Raw genomic sequence first — 22254 nt, 5'->3', positions numbered from 1 at the left:
ATTATGGATTGCGTTTGGTCACGACAACATGCACTCAGGTCTATAAAGACCAGAAAAATATTCCAGGCTTGACTTGTGCAACTCCCTCCCTCAGTGACTGACAGCTACCTGGCTACGCCGTCTCTCTCTCCCTTTCAACCTCTCTCCAGCTCCCACTATCTCTCTCCCTTCCGCTCTGTCATGCCCGCTCTCTCACTTTCTCTTCTTGTCTTTCACGAATGTCTTGGCTTTCTTTCTGTGTTTTTGATCGAAGAAATAGTAGAAGAATATAAATAGTGTCTGTTAACTATTATCAAGGCAACACGCCTGTCTTGTTGCCTGTGTGTGCGTGTGTGTGTGCGTGTGTTTGTGGAGGTCTGGTGGGTTGTGTGAATGTGTGTCTATTGGGTGCTGTGCGTGAGTATGTATGTATATGTATGTATGCATGCGTGTGCGCGCGTGCATGCGTGTGTGTGTGTGTGTTTGTGTGTGTGTGTGTGTGTGCACTAAGGCTGACCGAGAATGAGAGAGAATGGCTAAGCTAAGCTGCGAGACCAAAACGATAACATTAACACCAGAAGGGGCAAGTTGGGAAGAAAACAACAGACACTCAAATAGATGAGAGGAGAAGTGAGTCGAGTGAAGGAGGGTGAGAAACAAGAGGAAGAGAGGAGAAGGAAGAAAAGAGAGGAATAGAGAAGAGATTAGAAAGATGAGGGAAGAGGTGAGAGGAACGATGAGAAGAGAAGAGAAGAAATACAAGTGAGGATGATCCAAAATCCTCATTGACATGCAGCTGAATGTAGAATGCTTGGCTGCTACACTTGCACTAACACACTCACACACACACAAACACACAATTAGTTGAGAAGAACAAAGGTGAGAGGCAGTCAGGGAATTAGTTATGACCCTCTTTTTCAGAATCTTTTCACTCCCTCCTTCTATGTGTTGTTCGGCCATATTTTGTTGAACGAATCACACACACATAAATACATGTACACGCACATAGACACACAAACACAAGCACAGGGACTTGCTTTTTGGGAGTTGGTAGGTTCACCATGGCAACGAGCGGAGCTACTACACCTGTGTGTGTATTTGTGTGCATGCATTTTCTCATTTGGGGGTTCCGGAACATACAGAACTCGGCCAACATTTGCCAGCAGGGTAGCCTGGTGATCAGGCAGCATAGATTTGCCTGTAACCTTGAAGTCGTGCACATGTACACACACACACACACACACACACACACACACACACACACACACACACACACACACACACACACACACACACACACACACACACACACACACACACACACACACACACACACAAGCATGAATGTAAACACACACACATACACATACATACACACAAACGGCATCCCCACACAGCCACATACAATACTGCACAAAATATATTTCAAGACAGCAAATGTATTGAAATGGAAGATAGGAATCCCTGTAATACTTCAAGGTCATCATAGGATAGTGGGATCATGCAGTATCTTGGCACAATAGGGAAGAATTACTGACATCAACAGCATCAAAGGATAAATGGTTTATTAACTCTCATCATTGGACATTTGGAAGATCAAATCCGCTCTCGGTTCATCATTGATTCACCATTTAACATCTTGTAAGGTGTAATTATCAGAATTATAACGGGATTCCAGGACAAGCATAACCGACATCCAAATCCGATGCTCCTCTCGGCGCTCCTGAATTAAAGGTTTGGTTGGCTCTTTGCAGTTCCCTAGAACCGGTCGGACACTCCGGCACACCTTACACTGTCGACAAAACGACGTTAGGCCTATTATTGGCTGTGTTCTGTGGCCAGAACATGGCAGTCACAGTGTGGTGCAGCTGTAGGGGAACCGATAGCGGGTTGCTGAACCGCGACGAAACAGTATGCCGCGAGGACATTTCTCAGAAGCAGCTGCAAAATGTTTCTGCAATACTCGGGAATGAAGTGCGATGGGGAAGGGGGGGGGCGGTGGCTTGTCATTTGCATACCTCTGATGTTGCCTCGTTTTCGTTTCAGCCCCATGGTCTTAACTCTGCAGCCTCTCAGTAATGTGCTGGGCCCAGAGGTATAATCAGTCACACACACGCGCACACGCACACACACACACGCGCGCACACACACAAACATGCACGCACACAAGAACACATAAAGACATACACACACATACAGTACGCAAGCACACACACACACACCCACACACACACACACACATACATGCAAGAACACACATACACACATAAAAACATATGTAGACGCACATACAAACACACACACACTTCCAGAAATGGAGGCAAACAGACTAACAAATATTTGCACACACTATCATATTTATGGCAAAGAAGGATCTTTTATCTTCTGTACACACGCACACACATACATATGCACGCACACATACACACACATCCACACACACGTGCAAACACACACGCATGCTTATGCCCCATGGATCTGCGTATGCTAAGCTGATGTGGCTTGCCAGTTAATTAAAGGACATGTGTGTGAATCATGTCTTCATCCAATCACAACTCGGCGAGGCCCCGGAGACAACATTTCCCTTATTTAACTTCATGACTACTTCATCACCAGATACGCTCGGACTAACTCTACATACCAAATTCATTTATCATTGCTCCCAAAACTATCTTATGAATCGTGAGGTTGTTGATGAAATGACTGAGGAAGAATTAATTACACATCATGATTCCTTCGGTTGTGTCGTTATTTAGGAAAACATTTGCAGCTGAAAAAGCCCACAGATATTTGTATTCTAAAACATGGTAGAATGAATTAAACTCGGACCCAAAGAAACCTTGAAGTAAATTATCATTATAGTTGTTTTACTAGTAGTTACATGATGAGTCAGCAGATGTAATATAATGGGTAATATTTGGAGTACTTGGAGTAGGACACAAAGGGCCAGACACTGAATGTACTCCCTGATCTTCGATATAACTCACACTGACCTGTCCATTCTTTGACCAACCACACATAACCTCCTCATAAACCACCTCATAACGTATTCTGCTCCTGCCTGTCTTACTCAGAGACCTGGCAAATGTCAGTTTAATGCCTTGGGGTTTAAAAATAGAAAAATACATATGCAGCTCCAAGTGCCTTAGCTGTCTAAATAGTGTGAAAAAAGACTGGCACACATTTGCTCAATGGATGGATGGATGGATGCCTGAGTGGGGGTGGGTGTAGAGATTATGAATTCCATTTCTGATTACACTGCATTCTCTGAGGAAAGCGGAACACACTCACCAGTAAAAAGTTGAACTGAAGGAACGATTAAAAGAGAGAGAGAGAGAGAGAGAGAGAGAGAGAGAGAGAGAGAGAGAGAGAGAGAGAGAGAGAGAGAGAGAGAGAGAGAGAGAGAGAGAGAGAGAGAGAGAGAGAGAGAGACTGATAGAGAATGTATAATTATACGTAGAGAATTATTTCTCAGAAGCAAAGAGATGCAGTCGCAGGGTGAAACAGTGAGACCAAGAGAGGACTATATCTTGAACACAAAGGTCACGCCACTCAACCCGCTCTCTCTCTCCCCCTCCATTTCTCCGTCTTAACCCCCTCTTTTTTCTATGCTAATGTTACCAGCACTATTTCACCTTCTGTTTTTCCACTGCCTGCATGGCAGTGTATTCACCTGTCTCTCTCTTTGCTAGCTTATCTTTGGGTACATTGCCCTCCTCAGCCTCCACTCTTTTATCATGCTGCCTCTCTCTCTCTCTCTCTCTCTCTCTATCTCTCTCTCTGTCTGGCTCGCTCGCCCGCTTGCGCAGTTGCACACAAATAAGACTTGATGCGACTGGCAACATATATGCACCTAGAAATACACGCACCCCGATAAGCGTGCTGCCTGTTGACAAACACGCACACGCACATGCTGACACAAACAATCACTCAAAGCCAAGGAAAACAATGGCTACACAATACAGTCATCATTAACCTCCCACACATGAAATGTCCTTTTCCAAAAATGAGGTTCAAAAATAACCATCTATTTTTACACAATAAAAAGGTCTTTCATAGTATTTTCTTTCACGTCCTTGCCTCGCTTTGTTGTCTTGCAGGCTGAACTCAGCTGTAATTGGTAGAGGATGATGACAAAAGAGAGCTTTTCCCTCAATTTTTCTGTAGATTTTGGCGACATTTTCATCTAAAATATGGAAGGGAGCATTTTTAAAGAAGACGAAAGAGAGCATCACACCTTTTTTCTTGATGCATTATGACTTGTGTGTGTGTGCCTGTGCGCCTGTATGCATGCATATGTTTGTGAATAGTGTGTTTATGAGTATGCATACTATGTGTTTGCGTGGGTGAGCATGTGTGAGTTTGTGTATGCATATTTTTCCATCTTGTTTGCGAGCAGGGGGCCCATGATGCAGTCTGTCTAAACATAGGGGGGGGGGAACTGTTCCGTCCGATTTCTTCCTGTTACTCCGGCTGTCCTTCGTCCGGACCGTACCACAATCCTTCCCTTTCATCAGGCCACCACAGAGAGGAATACTAATTCCTGAGACAATACCTACTATAATCAAACACAACAACTATGCAGGCACAGGCCTTTGTATTGATCAAGAGTGGGGGAAAGGGAGAGTGACAGATTGAGAGAGAAAAAGAGAGGAAGAGAAAGAGAGTTTTAGACACAGAGTGAGATCTAGAGAGATAGTTAGAGAGAGACATTTAGAGACACAGTAAAGGGGTAGAGATAGAAAGAGAGAGAATGAGATGAGGAATAGAGACAGACAGCCAGGCAGACAGAAAAGAGAGAGAGAAAGAGTGAGACAGAGTAAAAGAGACGGACAAAGAGAGAGAGAGAGACAGACCGAGAGTTAGACAGACAGAGAGCAAGCGAGAGAGACACACTGAGAGTTGGACAGACAGAGAGCAAGCGAGAGAGACACACAGAGAGAGTTAAACAGAGAGAGAGAGAAATGCAGAGAGAGAGTTCAGAGAGACCGCAAGGGACAGTGTTGGGGAGACAGCGAGAGAAAGAAGATGAGACAGATTCCTTACACAGATGAGTGGGAGGCCCAGTGATGAAGAGGGGAAGACGTGGGAATGAGGGATGGCGACAGACGCAGACAAGTCGGATGAACGGTGCATTGGGATATAGGTGTGGCACTCTGGTACAACTACCGCATCGATTTTCATTTTAGCCTGTGAAAAATCTGCCAGGCACATTGGCTAATCTACTGCCGTCTACTGTACACAGCGACCCGCCTCTCCTTAACAGAATGCTGTAAGGCTGATAACAGCCCGAATGAAGGCTCTCACAAACACAAATACATTCAGTATTATAGAATAGACAGTAGGCCCATGTACATCACTCAGGATACGAAATTTTATTCAATAGTAATAAAAAATATAATAACATTAGTCATCACATTTAAGCCAATTGCTTTTCGGGGTCAGAAAAACTGCTGACAAGGACTGTACGATTCAACAAGAGAAGTAAAGAAAGCAAATTGGAAATATTTACAGGATTCCAGAATTTAAGAATGCATCATGAACGATGATGTGTCTTAACAACAGTACTAATGGGACCTCCAATAGTAAGACATCGCTTATTTGAAGAAAAACAAGATATACATATTTATTACATCTATTACATATTTCCAATTCAGGATTACTAATTCAGCCTTATTAGGACTACTACATCATAACTAATGACTATGACAAAACAACAACAATCTGCTGTGCGAACTGGGCGTGTCAGAAGACAGCATCAGGTGAACGTGTGTTTTTTTTTCCAGACGCTGGGAGGAGAGTAACCAGCATGGCTATCATTTCCTACAGCAGGCGTGGCTAATGAGCGATCTCAGCTGATGGGTTTTTAAATGCTACCTCGTTCTAGTCTGCATTGGCAAAGCAAGCCTGCTTCTTAACTACTCTGGGTAATGTATTTATGGTAAAGGGGCTATGTTGAAAACAAAAGGGGCTACGGGTTTGTAAATTGCTTCACAAAGAATCCCACAAATTCACTTATACAGAGCCTTTGGGCTGGGCACATTCGCTGTTTCACCCTATTTTGCACCAGTGGCCAATTGCATAAGAGTATTTGCAGGCAGGCAGTTATCTCCCCGGGGGGTCGATGTGAGGAGTTTATAAATAAAATGGACCAGTGCACTCGGAAAACCATTCCCCTGTTTTCAGGTACAACATTGGGCTGGTAAAGTATTCCTTCTCATATTTCACCGCTAAACTGTAGAGCCCCGCTAACAACATATCCCAACCAGCAAGAATAGAATGGACTGGAGAAGAACAGAGTAGAAGACAGTTGAATTTTATGGAGTAGAATCTCCCATTGGCTGTTGTTTCACATGAAGCTACTTTGAAGAAGAAGATGGAAAGGCACGGCATGGGAAGACACTTGCATAGCCTATGTGGGAAACAAAATACAAATTGTTGAACAAATTGTTTGAACTGTTACTGTTAAAAATATGATCAAGTTACCATGAATGGACAAAGTTGCCCTCTCTCTCTCTTTCTCTCTCTCTCTCTCTGGCTCTCTCTCATACACACACACACCCTGCATACGCCTTCCAACGCCACGGCTGGCTCGCTAACACCCGCCTGTCACAGCCAAGGAATGTGTTGTCAACAGCAGCGACCAAGATACAGATAGAGAGAGAGAGAGAGAGAGAGAGAGAGAGAGAGAGAGAGAGAGAGAGAGAGAGAGAGAGAGAGAGAGAGAGAGAGAGAGAGAGAGAGAGAGAATGAGTAAGACAGATACGTAAAATAGAATATGGGGGATAAATGGAAAGATAGGGAAAGGCAGAAAGAAAGAGAGGGATTCATACACGCGCACGCACTAACACCTAGACACACACACACACACACACACACACACACACACACACACACACACACACACACACACACACACACACACACACACACACACACAGTTAAATACCGCTGGATCACAACTGGATCGTTTAAAATCACTCGCACTAGCGATGCATCACTAGTGTCCTCTTTGGCATCTGTTGACTCCGTGGGGAGAGGGCAAGCACGCAAGAGAATGAGGAGGGCTAGGGGTGGAATCAAATGCATAACGGACTGACAGGCCGGTAGGGAGGATACATATTTAAGGCGACAGCGAAACCCAATGTGGTTAGTTGAACCCACAAACCAACATAGCAATATTTATACGCAGAGTGGACTGTCTGCGTGCGGTCCCTTGAGTTTTGGGTCCAACTGTCTCATTCCGAAGGTTAACGCAAGCCGCCTGCAATCCGTTTGCACGGTCCGTTTTGCAAAGCGGGTTTTCTTGCCCAACAACCTAAAATACAATTATTTTTCATCCTCAACCAATCGCGTGTTTCGCCACAGCGGGATTGTTCAGTGAGATAGCATGTTAAGACGTTGTGGACTTACCCTACGTGACAGAATTGAATGAAAAAAACGATCCCTTTCTAACGGTTGAGACCAGCTGAACTTTCTCCTCCTAAAATCCACAGCTAGTTTCGTGTGTCCTTGCGTTTTTCCGCTTCGGCGGACCCTTTGGCTCTCTCTCGTAGTCACACAGCCACCTAGGCGGATTGAACGGTTGCGTGGGGCTCGAGAGAGCAAACCGGGCTCGTGGTGACAGCGTCAGTCCCGCGCGCAGTCTCCGCCCTACGGTAAACCGCGCGCCCAATAGGCGGCGCGTTGAACGTCCATTGGCTCGAGCTGAAAAAAAGGACGCCGTTATTATTGCTAAGTAATTGAAAACGATGTGCGAAGCAGATGTGACAATCTGTTATTAATTTACTGTTTGCACGCCATGGAGAGGGCGTCGGCTAGCCATTTTCTCTTTCGAAAATTGGAAAGATGGCCTCTACGGTGTTGTTTGCAGTTTGACAAGTTTGTTGAAATCTTATGAAATGATTCGGGGGGGGGGGGGGAGAAATATGAGAAAAAAAGTATGATTGAGAAGAGTTATCTGCCGCGCCTTTATGTGTGTGTGTGTGTGTGTGTGTGTGTGTGTGTGTGTGTGTGTGTGTGTGTGTGTGTGTGTGTGTGTGTGTGTGTGTGTGTGTGTGTGTGTGTGTGTGTGTGCGTGTGTGCGTGCGTCTCACTGTCTCTCACATATAAAGAGTTATCTGCCTCGCCTTTATGGGTAGGCCTATGCTTGTGTGTGTGTGTCTGTGTGTGTGTGTGTGTGTGTGTGAGAGAGAGAGAGAGAGAGAGAGAGAGAGAGAGAGAGAGAGAGAGAGAGAGAGAGAGAGAGAGAGAGAGAGAGAGAGAGAGAGTGTGTGTGCATTTGTGTGTCTCACTGTCTCTTGCATATAAATATATATGTGAGCATTATGACTTCGACAAAACTGTTACTCACGACTTTCACACACATACACACCGCATACACAAACACACATACACACAGATCAATATTTCAGCATGAATAAAGAAAGACTCGTAATAGCCTATCAATGCTTGCTTGCACTCGTATTCATGTGTGGTGTGTGTGTCACTGCTGCTCATATACAGTATATATGTGAGCATTATGACTTTGACAAAACTATAACTTATTTATACATCACCCACACAAACACGCACACACACAGTTCCATATTTCAGCATGACTAAGGAAAGCTTATCGTATCAATAGCCTAACATTGCTTGCATGCTCTCGTATTCATGAGAGAGTCGAGGTATAACTCTACAAGTTGTTGCATCAGAACCACCGGAAGGTGTGCGTGTCTGTCTCTGATGAGGGCATATGAGTATTATTCTCCTTAAGGACACACACATCCTAAATATGTTAATTCAATCACTTAAGTCCCCAGGGAACCAGTGTAGCGTTTTAACTCTGGAGGGGGGGGCTGCTGTAATTGGTTTTGAAAAATGGAAAAAGAAGATAAGCTCTTGCTTTCTTTTTGTCAAATTCCCTTCCTGCCGTATTTTAGATTGAAATTCCATCCAAATCAAAAGTTCCAAGGCCGCAGAGAACTAGCTTTTGACAGGAATTTACCAGCGACTTAAATAATAAATTGGTAATACATAAACTACTATGAGTTCTGCTAAAGCTATTACTTCTACTACTACTTCTTCCAACACAGATACAAGAAGTTGTTTTAGTTCAACTTTATTTCCTAACACTGAAGCTACATTTATTTTCCCACTAGATGCTATGGTAAAGAAAAAGCAGCAAAATGATACCACACTTTAGCTGGACCTTTTCCCAAATAGCGGTATACAGCAGGAAGAACAAAATACAGACACAGATAGAGGTGGGCTGTTGACATTGGGGATCGAACCCAGTGCCTCAACGTTAGGAGTCAAATACCCTATGATTAATCCTGCCCCAGGAGTCGGGTACAGACATGAACAAATAACTCAGGTCCTCGTGATAAATGGAAAACTATCTGCGGAGATCGACTCTGTCTCGCCTATCACCCCAAACCTTTAATAAAATGTCGGGTTCCTCCACTGTGATGGCTGTGTGGTTTCCACTTGGCGGGCCAGTCGGAGACGCTCTGGTTCCTCACTCAGACATGGTGGGCCGCTCGCTTGCTTTGCCGAGGGTTTGTTGTTACGCGTCTGCATATTGTCTTTAAATGAAAGTGAATCATAATCATAGGTTAGCGTCAGAAAATAACTAAAACGTTTGGAATAGGAAAGGCATTTAGGCAAACGACTCACCCGTCTTATTATGTCTCTGTGTGTCTTTTCCTTGGAGTTCCACAGTCCTTGTAAATGCCTCTTCATCCCGGGCCTTCTCGACACAGATGGAATTTCAGATCACTTTCAGATCGGACTTTAAGATGCTACTGCTAACCTATAAAGCATGGATTATCTCCATCCTACCTGAAGGACCTGATCATTCCTTATAGGCCTTCTCAGTCCTACGGTCTTCGGGAGCTGGCCTTCTTTCACTGCCGAAGGTTAAGAAGAAATCGGCTGGACAGAGAGCGTTTGCCTATCGAGCCCCCTTCCTATGGAATAGGCTGCCATCAGTGATCAGGCAAGCTGACTCTGTGGAGCTATTCAAAGGAAAGCTCAAAAAACACCTCTACAATCTTGCATTTGGAACATAGTAGTGAGAAAACGACAGATGCGAAGTGATGACCACTTTGTTTGCTTGTGCTTTTGTTATTACAGTATACATTCCCACTATGCACTTCTCCGTTCTAATTCACTATTCTGTCTGTTCTAGCGTGTTGCGGGTGCTGGACTGGATGCCGGGACTCTCCTCATGGATAACCGGCCAGAACCCAATCACCTTTTTATTATGACGTCCATGTATTTACCTGTATGTCAATTGTGGCACCCATTGCACTCCTGACCGTCCCTGGAAGAAGGGATCCCCTACTATGTGTTTCTTCTCAAGATTTCTTCCTTGCTAATTTCAAGGGAGTTTTTTCTTGCCCGTGTGGGGGCTTGGGTAAAGGGGGGTGTCATGAATATTTGGCCTGTTAAGCCCTTTGAGACTGTAATGGTGATTAAGGGCTATACAAATAAAATTGAATTTAATTGAATTTAATTTAATTTCATTATTTGGTCATTGCTTCACTCAGTTCCATTTTTGACAGCTGCTTGAGGTCGGTCAAACACTGTGATTGATAGGGGTGATGGAGAAAAGTGTAATACTTGGTGTTTTTAGTTTGTTTGTGTGTGTGTGTGTGTGTGTGTGTGTATGTTTGTAGATATGTTTATTTGTGTTAGTAGGTGGTTGTGTGTGTATATTTGTGTGCGGATATGTGTTTTTTTTGCGTGTATATTTATGGAGTAGGTGGCTGTGTGTGTAATTGCATTTGTTTGACTGGGTCGGGTGTGTGTGCGGAAGTGTAGATATGTGTCTGTGTGTGTACCGTATGGGTGTGTGTTTGTGTGTGTTGATTTGTGTGATGTGTGTGTCTGTGTCAGTAGATGTGTGTGTTTATATGTGAGTAGATGTATGCGTACGTATGTGTGTAGTTTGTGTGCGCAAGTGTATGTCTGTGTTTATTTATGATCTATCGGCATTCCTTTTCATGATGGCTGGATCCAATAAGTGTTTGATCCTCTGCTGTATTTGTAGGGGATATATAAATCTGGCTTTTCCCCAATCCCAAAATACATGGCTTTTCCAGGCTCCTGGGTTCACTTCAATTCAAAGTCACAATCAATCCCCCATACAGTTCACGTCTGATCCCAGCCGTAGCGACGCACCGAGGCATTTATGATCAAGGTTGTACATATTTCATACTTTCACGCTCGATGTGTCTCCGCTGGTAGGCATTCCTCCATCTCCCCAGACACCTTACAAGTTTTCTCACCATTCATCCCCTGCTTAAGTGAGTTTTCGTGGGTGTGGGTGTTTGTATGTGTGTTTGTGTTGTGCAGACAGTAATTGCATTTCTGCCCTCTCTTCCTAGTCTGTGTCTGTGTCCGAGTGTCTGGCTGTGTTAGTGTGTGTGTAAGTGTGCTTATGAAAGTGTGCATCTGCGTGTGTGTGTGTGCGTGTGTGTGTGTGCGTGTGTGTGCGTTGGTTTTAGTGTGGTGATTACCTCTACTTTACCTTCATCACAATCTGTTTGGTTTCCATGGTGAGAAAGCTATTCTTGCCCCCGTTGGGCTCTTCACTGCTGCACACATCATCACTCCCAGAGCAACTTAACCTCCCTGCCTCTACCTCCTCCACCTCCTTTCATCTCCCTGCTTCTACCTGCACCGACCACCGCCACCTCCGTCATCCACTTTCCTCTCCTCCCCTTCCCTATACGTCCTCCACCTCGCTATACATCCACCTGCCTCTACCTCCTCCACCTCCCTCTACTTCTTCCTGCCTCTGTCTCCTCATGCTCCTTCTGCCTCCACCTCCCTCTACCTCCTCCACCTCCCTCTACTTCTTCCACCTCCCTCTACCTCCTCCTCCTTCCTCTGACTTCTCCCTCCACCAGCTCCCTCAACCAAGTCCCCTAACCATCTACCTCCTCCGCCTTTCTCCAACCCCCTCTACTCCTCCTCCTTCCTCTGACTTCTCCCTTCTCCTCCGACCTCCACCTGCTCCTCCACCACCACCACCACCACCACCACCACCACCACCTCCTCCCACCAACTCCCTCTTCCTCCTCGACAAACCTCCTCTCCCCTGCAACTCCATCCGCCCTCGCAACCCTGTCTCGTCAAAATTACGTTCCCAGAGAACTATTCGGCATTCTCAATTACGTTTGTCATAAAACGTATTTTGTCCGCGATTACGTTTTATTGAACGTATTGCAAATACGTTCGTCCTCAGCCTATTTTTTGCCATTCATTAACCTCTAGGATTATGTTTGGTTGAAACGTATCCCAGATAGGTTAAATGTCAACGTATAGCACATTATTGTCATTAAGGCATATCTTCCTTTCAGGGAACGTTTCATTTAACGTATTTTGTCTGAAAAATGTATCTTGACCGTGAATACGTTTTATTGAACATATCGCAAATACGTTCGTTGTCAGCCTATTGTTTTGCCATTTATTAACCTCTAGGATTAGTATCCCAGATAGGTTAAATGTCAACGTATAGCACATTATTGTCATTAAGGCATATCTTCCTTTCAGGGAACGTTTCATTTAACGTATTTTGTCTGAAAAACGTATCTTGGCTGTGGATACGTGTTATTGAACATATCGCAAATACGTTCGTTGTCAACCTATTTTTTGCCATTCATTTACCTCTAGGATTATGTTTGGTTGAAACGTATTCCAAATATGTTAAATGTCAACGTATAGCACATTATTGTCATTAAGGATATTTCCCTTTCGGGAAACGTTTCATTTAACGTTATTTTGTCCGTGATTACGTCTTATTGAACATATTGCAAATAGGTTCGTTCTCAACATTTTTGTTGTTATTTATTTAAGCTACCTCTTGGATTACAGGCTACATTTAATTGAAACGTATCCTTAATAGGCTACGTTAAATTTCGATAACACATTATTGTCAGCATATAGGCATAGGTCTACCTCTCGGGGAAGCGTACGTTTGATTGTAATGTTAATAGTCCAACGTTATATCAACATGTCACAAGAGGAGAAATTAGCTGCTGACGGGGTAACTGTAGGAGCGGGGGTTGCTTTGTTGATTTCTTTATCTAGGGCTATAGCTGTGGTCAAAGCGGGAAGTGTGCGTTGTCTGGGCGGCTGCCTGAACTGAGCTGCAGGAAATTATGTTCACACGTTTCTTCATTCATTCATGAAGGCTATACCGGTGAACGGTGACGTCAGACTCACGCCCACCTACAAACCAATCAATGTCCACTATCAGCCTGTCCTCTCGGAAAATACGACCACGTAGGTGGTTTGTTCCGCCACAGATTACGACCTATTGGAATTTATCCAAAACGAGCGAACGAGGCCCTCTACATGTGCGGGGAACCCTTTCTCATCAAAATTACGTTCCCAGAGAACTATTCGGAATTCTCAATTACATTTGTCTAAAAAACGTTTTTTGTCCGTGATTACGTTTTATTGAACATATTGTAATGACCTCGCCGGTGACATAACGATGTCGAGTCATTAGTAATTGAAGGAACTTTTAATGGACCAAAACCAGGTCACTGAAACCCGTAACCAACGGCAGAAATCCCACCCAAAACAAACCCCGGTTACCCCGGCAACCCCCAACACGGTCTCACTCACGTGCAGGCCCCCACCCTTGTGTTCTTCCAAGGCCCTCCCCCAGCTGACCTAATGATTCGCCCTCACACTGATTGACAAGAAGAACATTACAATACATGTACACAGAACAACTGGCATAACGGACAACGAAATACAATGCAGCACATAACACACAAACAATTTAATTGTCCCAGGGTCGCTACAATATCGTAAATACGAATTCGTTCTCAGCCTATTTTTGCCATTTATTTACCGTGTTACTATGGCAGAATAAAGAATAAATTCATGCATTATCATTCAACTTGAACATGTGTTTTACAGTATAGAGTGGTGGAGAGGGATGACGTATGTTGGCAAACCCGGAAGTGAGCGTCGCCCTCGGTTCCCTTGACAAAAAGCCAACGGGTTTTCCATTGGATTTTGGATTATTGCAGAAAAATCCTCAACTCCTCAAAAACGGAAAATAAATAAATCAATAAAAATAACCGTGCTCCAAAGAACGAAGTGTAAACCAATGCATTCTGAATGGGAGTGTTTCTCAGATTTTTCCATGCTACACAACGAAATGTAAACCCATGCAAATAAAGACTTCATGGTCATAATAATAATTTAAATATCATTAATCTACTACTGAGTGTGTAGGGAGGTATTCTATTTTTTTCAACGGGGCTGAATCCAGTCACTTGACCGTCATGGTTGCTATGGTGGTTGCTATCGACCGCCCCCTCTAATAACTCTAAAAACCGCGGCAAAGGAGCTGCCGTCAATTGGGTTGTTTTTGTCGTAAACTAGGGTCCGATGGTTGAAAAATAGACAGTTATTCCAAGGTATCCTTAAAAGGCAGCTTGGATGTGTTTATTTTCTGCAGTTTAGACTTCTTCTATAACTTTTTTTTTAAAGCAAAACACCAAGCTCATTGATTTAACGAGGGAGGGTTATTTGAAACAATTTATTCAATAAATATTTGTGAGAGGTCATTCCTTCTCCTGATTTTACTTCCTATTTATGTCTAGGGTAAACCCCTACTGTCCACAAGCATCCCCCCCCTCCCCATATGGATTTGGAGAATTGTTGCCACGTCCCAGTGGTGGAGGTATATATATGAAAGAGGGCATTCAATTCTAGCCTACTACAATGATCAATTAGGAGGCCGAAGCCCCAAAGGAAGTGATGCAATAGGTGACTGAGTCTACAACATTTAAGTAAGCTGTATAGCGTCTCTTATATATCAAAGGGGGTCTCAAAGGACGCATACGCTTCAACCTGTGGCTCCAGCACTACAGGAAATGACTCAGCAAGTGCTCCATCTCGTTGCAACTCACCCAGCGAGGGAAGAACTTCAGGCCAAAATCTTGCAAGCGAGCGCTTGCAAGATTTTGGCCTGAAGTTCTTCCCAGACCTACACCCTAGCCATCCAACATGCATATCTGAGAATCAGGCCTCTCTTTAATAATGACAAAAAGTTATGAGAGAAACACACATTAACTTTTTGTTATCTCATAAGCGGCGTGGTGCCGGCTCCTTTTGACCATTTGACCCCCGACTTCAAAAACGTGGCCACAGGCCAGCTGTGTCTACACACCTTTAGCCACGAATGTACACCTCCATCCCACAAAAAATGGGGACTAGAAACTAACCTCTGTCTTATGTACATTTACTGTACTGTTGGAGGTCACGCCCCTTTGCCGACCTTTTCGAGATAGCTAGGGATGCTAAAATGTTTACACACATTTCCCGGGGGCCCGTGAACGACATATCCGAGATTTGGAGTTCTAGCCCTTAGAGAAAAAAAGTTTTCCCAAATGGAGTGTCATTTGGACAAAGCCCCTCAGAAGTGTAGCCTGCAAGACCTAATGGTTCAGAATGTGGTGGAAAAACAGTTTTTGAGATAGGAAGGTCCTACCGCCCTGAAATTGTAATACCTTATTCTAGGGCCTGACTGGGACCTCCACACCGAAACTTGGCCCGGTCGGACCCGGAGGGCAGGAAGGGGGGGCCTGCCCTCGGGGTCTGACCGGGCCAAGTTTCGGGCAGGAAGGGCCCCCCCTTCCTGCCCTCGGGGTCCGACCGGGCCAAGTTTCGGTGCGGAAGTCCCAGTTAGGCCCTAGAATAAGGTATTAAAATTTCAGGGCGGTAGGACCTTCCTATCTCAAAAACTGTTTTTCCACCACATTCTGAACCATTAGGTCTTGCAGGCTACACTTCTGAGGGGCTTTGTCCAAATAACACTCCATTTGGGAAAACTTTTTTTCTCTAAGGGCTAGAACTCCAAATCTCGGATATGTCGTTCACGGGGCCCCGGGAAATGTGTGTAAACATTTTAGCATCCCTAGCTATCTCGAAAAGGCTGGAAAAGGGGCGTGACCTCCAACAGTACAGTCAATGTACATAAGACAGAGGTTAGTTTCTAGGCCCCATTTTTTGCGGGATGGAGGTGTACATTTGTGGCTTAATGTGTGTAGACAGCGCTGGCCTGTGGCCACCTCTTTGAAGTCTGGGGTCAAAAGGTCAAAAGAGCCGGCACCACGCCGCGTAGGAGATAACAAAAAGTGAAGCTTGTATTTCTCCTCATTACTTTTGTCATTATGGAAGAAGAGGCCCGTGAGTCGCAGATAATGACAATATTGGACGGTTAGGGTATAGGGTCTGTGGAAGAACTTCAGGCCAAAATCTTGCAAAGCGAGCCCGCTGGATGCAGGTGCCAACGAGATGGAGCACTTGCTGAGCCTGGACTTTCATAATCTTCGCTCTGTGAATGTAAAGGATGTTTGGTCGGATGTTACGACGAAGAATCATAATGTGAATGGGAATATTCTATAAATCTCTTGATATCATCTTTCGTCTCAACACTTCTGCTGCAGCCACTTAAAGTCTCACTCCGAGAACCTTAAAATATGAATCAATCCATTAGAAGTATAAAAATATCTTCCCGGCGGTGCAACAGAGCAAACAAGGTGTCCTTTGACATCTACGTTTCGAGACGATTGCAACAGTGCCACACATGATCATATTTGAATATGTTTCGGGGTAGTAATTAGCTGTCGATTTTGGAGGCCTTTATCAATAATGACCAGCTATAGATTTGCTTCCCGATGGAGATTTTTGACAAATTACATGTTAATTAGCATCTACACGTTAAGCTGAGTCCAATGAGATCAAGCTCGGCCTCTTGCTACACCGAGATCATGTCCTAGACCTAGGTGTACCATGTAAAATACATGTTACCATTAGCTAGAGTGTCGTTCTTGGTGTCATTGGACTCAGCTCAACGTGTAGATGCTAAATAACATGTCATTTGTGACTAATCTTTATCGGGAAGCAAATCAATAGCTGCTCAGTATTGATTAAGGCCTCCAATTTCGACAGCTAATTACTACCATTAAACATGTTCGAATATGCTCATGTGTGGCACCGTTGCAATCGCCTGGAAGCGTAGATGTTGAAGGACACCTTGTTCGTCCTCTTACGCCACCGTGAAGATATTTACATGCTTCTGATTGACTAATGAATTGATTCAGCTATTCCCCAGAAGTCGGGGTCAAAAGGTCAATAGGAGACGGCAACAGCGCAGGGTTGCCAGGTCCTGCAAAAAACGTGCCCCCCACATACCGTTCAAAATCCACCCAAAATGTCCTAGAAGCATCCCAAATAAAAAATGATATTATTGGCCATTTTGGCCAACGTTTTGAAAGTAATACTATTTGAGGGAATATTTTTTTGTTGTTGTTTTAGCAGCGAAATGCACCGTGTGCGTGTGTGCGTGTGTGTGTGTGTGTCTGTGTCTGTGTGTCTGTGCGTGCGTGTGTGTGCTTGTGTGTGTGTGTGTGGGGCGAATCATTAGGTCAGCTGGGGGAGGGCCTTGGAAGAACACGAGGGTGGGGGCCTGCACGTGAGTGAGACCGTGTTGGGGGTTGCCGGGGTAACCGGGGTTTGTTTTGGGTGGGATTTCTGCCGTTGGTTACGGGTTTCAGTGACCTGGTTTTGGTCCATTAAAAGTTCCTTCAATTACTAATGACTCGACATCGTTATGTCACCGGCGAGGTCATTACAATATGTTCAATAAAACGTAATCACGGACAAAAAACGTTTTTTAGACAAATGTAATTGAGAATGCCGAATAGTTCTCTGGGAACGTAATTTTGATGAGAAAGGGTTCCCCGCACATGTGGAGGGCCTCGTTCGCTCGTTTTGGATAAATTCCAATGGGTCGTAATCTGTGGCGGAACAAACCACCTACGTGGTCGTATTTTCCGAGAGGACAGGCTGATAGTGGACATTGATTGGTTTGTAGGTGGGCGTGAGTCTGACGTCACCGTTCACCGGTATAGCCTTCATGAATGAATGAAGAAACGTGTTAACATAATTTCCTGCAGCTCAGTTCAGGCAGCCGCCCAGACAACGCACACTTCCCGCTTTGACCACAGCTATAGCCCTAGATAAAGAAATCAACAAAGCAACCCCCGCTCCTACAGTTACCCCGTCAGCAGCTAATTTCTCCTCTTGTGACATGTTGATATAACGTTGGACTATTAACATTACAATCAAACGTACGCTTCCCCGAGAGGTAAACCTATGCCTATATGCTGACAATAATGTGTTATCGAAATTTAACGTAGCCTATTAAGGATACGTTTCAATTAAATGTAGCCTGTAATCCAAGAGGTAGCTTAAATAAATAACAACAAAAATGTTGAGAACGAACCTATTTGCAATATGTTCAATAAGACGTAATCAGGGACAAATACGTTAAATGACTAACGTTTCCCGAAAGGGAATATGCCTTAATGACAATAATGTTGCTCTACGTTGACATTTAACATATTTGGAATACGTTTCAAACAACACCATAATCCATAGAGGTAAATGAATTGAGCAAAAAAATAGGTGACAACGACCGTATTTGCGATATGTTCAATACACGTATCCACAGCCAAGATACTTTTTCAGACAAATACGTTTAAATGAAACGTTCCCTGAAACTGGAATGATATGCCTTTAATGACCATAATGATGCTATACGTTTGACATCTACCTATCTGGGATACGTTTCAACCAAACATAATCCTAGAGGTTAATGAATGCAAAAAATAGGCTGAGGGACGAACAGGATATTGCAATACCGTTCAATAAAACGTAATCCGCGGACAAAATACGTTTTATGACAAACGTAATTGAGAATGCCGAATAGTTCTATGGGAACGTAATTTTGACGAGACAGGGTTGGCCCTCGTCCACGTCCCTCCACCTTCCTAAAACTGCCTGCACCTCCCTCAATCACCCCCCATCCCCGTCTACCTCTCTCCATTCCCTCCATTTCTCCCCACCTCCAGCTCCGTCCATCTCCACTCCTCAATCAGAAATGTGATTGAACCGCTTGCTAAATCTCTGTTAATGTGTCTCTGTTTATCATTTTCAAAACCACATGCCCGTCCCTGCAGTGTTTCAGTTGAGGCGCCCTTGTTTTCACTCACACCCGTCCCCATCTGTGCCTTCTGTTTGGAATGATCAGGTCGACAGGCTCCACATCATGTGTGTCTCAACTCTCAGCAAGGCTTGGAATATGAATAAGAAAAGTTAGACACCCATACAAAATGCCAACAATGGTCTGCATAATACAGCAGACAAGCCAGGAAACAATATTTAAATGTGTTTTTGTGTTTGGGTACCTGTGTGTAGTGTGCGTACGTGTGTGTCTGTGGGTGTATGTGTGTGTGCATGTTTATGTAAATGGTTGTGAATCTGTGCAAGGGTGTATGTACATGAGTTTACGTGTTTGTATACATATATGTATGTAATTGTGTGCGTGTGAGTGTGTGTGTTTCTGTGTGTGCATCACTTCTCCAGAGCGGTGCCACCCTCTCCTGTTTCCTCGGCATCCCGTGGATCATAACAGCAGTAATGAGTTTTGGTCCTGCTGCGACTGGGCTGATTTGGGGCCACATGCAAGTGAACCCCAAACCGTTGGGTTCACTTCCATCGTTTTTGTTTTGCTTTAAAGGAGGCATATTATACCACCAGGTGTGAGTGTGATTAGCCTTACAAGCCGTTTCGAAAATCTGCCCTGTATGACATCACTAGTGGGCGTGTCCACCTAGATCTGTGCTGGATAGATGAGCAACGTTAACTTCAGTCCACTGGGTAGGCTGGTAGATCGATCTATCCAGCACAGATCTAGGTGGACACGCCCACTAGTGATGTCAAATGGGGTAGATTTTCTAAACGGCTTGTAAGGCTAATCACACTCACACCTTTTGGTATAATATGTCTCCTTTAAACAGCTCAGTATGTCTTTAACATAGTATGCCATTTTGTCACTGTTGCTAAAGCAATACATTCATCATCCAACGTAATTTTGAGGAAACAGGTGTTTACTAATCTTTGCCAGAAAACAGGGGGTTTTGCTCACATTTTAATCACCGGAACCTGGAGACACAGAATTAACACAAATATATATATCTACACCTGTGAAAACATGTGGCAAAAAAAACCCCACAATCATATAGCCGGTATACCAACACAGTAACAAAGTAGACACACACCCACGTGTGCACACAAACACACACACGCATGCACGCACGCACGCACGCACGCACGCACAAACGCACGCACGCACGTACACACGCACGCACGCACGCACGCACGCACGCACGCACGCACGCACGCACGCACGCACGCACGCACGCACGCACGCACGCACACACACAAACACACACACACACACACGCCGGGAGGAGAGAAGGCTATGGTCTGAAGTTGGTGGATAATTAAGAGAAAGCCTTTGATGAAAGGAATAAACGGTAGCAACAGGCGAGGAAGAGGAAATGAACAGCTGGTACAGAAAAAGTATTGGAGTTTGACAGAGGAATTAGTTATTACCCATAATTAACGTCATTGTTCAAGAAATGTTAACCAGTATATTATTCCATACAGTGCTGTACAATACTGCTGAACAAAACACACACATATATATATATATATAGTTAATTTGTTGTTATTGTAATTCACCCATTATACATTGAGATAATGAATAGTTCATTACCAGTGAGTAAGTGCCAACGGGAGACTGGTGCCGGTGGCTGGGGATCTCTTATCTCCGCTGGCCTAGTGGTCTGTTGTTCTCCGTGTGGTGAGCTTGCAGCACCAGGAGAGGGTAGAGAGCCGGCCAGCGCCAGCAGAGAGACCCTGGAGGGAGCAGGCGATGGAGCCGTGCTGCATTCATCTCCTGCTTCATAGCGACAGCAAGAGGCTCCTGTCAGGGAGAATAATGAGTATATGGCATTATATTATTTATATATATAAGGTACCTAAGTACATGATCCATAAGTATGCGTGAAGCGACAGATGATGTACACTAACAACCGCTATAAAAACGATGATACTACGTATGGGATATCTGTTCTATTAACACTGCATCTGTCCGAGTAATTAAACCACAAATAAATAATAAGTAGAAGTAATATAGTAGTAATAGTTAATATTATTAGAGTTATTATTGTTATTATTGTAAGTGTCATTTATTAGAATGTTTTGGCCATTGGGACACATTAGGAAGTTTAGCCGGGTGTAGGGAGAGCATGTTTAAGGCATAGACAGTGAACTTTTTATGTGTCATTAAAAGACAATTTTCCAACTCAGATACACACTCAATTAATCCTGGAGGGTATATTACTGTCACACAAATTATTCATTTATATATATACATTGATATATTGATTGATCAAATATCATAAATAGCAACAGATGCCTTGATATACTTTGTTGTTATATTTAGTACCTGCACGAAATGTTAGCATTAACATCAAGGATCTTATGTTCTCAGGGAAGGTCAATACTAATAGGGTTTGCTATATGAATGTTGTCTACCCACCATAGAAAAGGCGCTAAATGATGATTAACAGTTTATTGTGATGTGAAAGGTCTTGATTCTCATGCTTTCCTGCGATGGACAAAGGATTGACCAATTGACCTTAATGAATACTTTCCAGGGCCTGTAACAGTAGCCCTGTTTGTTTTTGGTTATTTATATATTGGGTCATCAACTTAGTAATGATTTAGAATGGTTTGCATTCAATTTTGATTTGGTGCAATCCAGTGTGTTAAACCTGCAGAATGATACGGGGACCTAAAAGGCACACACACACACACACACACACACACACACACACACACACACACACACACACACACACACACACACACACACACACACACACACACACACACACACACACACACACACACACACACACACACACCAACACAGTCTCACTCCGAGAATGTCAAATACCGACTGTTGGCAAAGGCACTTTAGCGTCGGTGACTGGCGGGAAAGGTACCCTTTTCCGTCGGTCGGTGACGGGAAAGGTACCCTGCGGCTTCTGCTGACGGCATGGGGGGTGCCTCACTACGTCTCTAATATACGCTGTGAGCATCTTTCCTATTGGATAGTTTTTAGGATATCTTTCTGTGAAAATGGCGGACATACTTTTTATTCTGGGTAGAAAATATTATATTTTAGCATAGCTACACCATTAAAAGTGTTTATGTAAACATTTTTAGGGAGAAATGTGCATTTTACTTTCATAATCGTGGTTCGGTGAATGTGTAGGATGTTTGGTTTGATAGTTATGACGAACAATATTTCATTCGTCTCCACATATTTATAATAAC

The 22254-nt window shown here is 43.9% G+C and overlaps 1 protein-coding gene across 2 annotated transcripts in view; it reads right to left on the bottom strand.

Annotated features, from left to right (window-relative positions):
- jupb (junction plakoglobin b) overlaps positions 1 to 7592 on the bottom strand; it is a 73169-nt gene extending 65577 nt beyond the window's left edge. For both annotated transcript variants that reach the window (XM_056582187.1, XM_056582198.1), the window contains exon 1: positions 7393 to 7592. The gene's annotated coding sequence lies outside the window, so the exon portion shown is untranslated. The remainder of the gene's footprint in view (positions 1 to 7392) is intronic.
- Between the last annotated feature and the right edge of the window lie 14662 nt (positions 7593 to 22254).

This window comes from Gadus chalcogrammus, chromosome 2, assembly GCF_026213295.1.
Source record: "Gadus chalcogrammus isolate NIFS_2021 chromosome 2, NIFS_Gcha_1.0, whole genome shotgun sequence".
Taxonomy (NCBI): domain Eukaryota; kingdom Metazoa; phylum Chordata; class Actinopteri; order Gadiformes; family Gadidae; genus Gadus; species Gadus chalcogrammus.
Note: the sequence above shows the minus strand (reverse complement) of the source record. Positions and strands in the feature narration are given on the sequence as shown.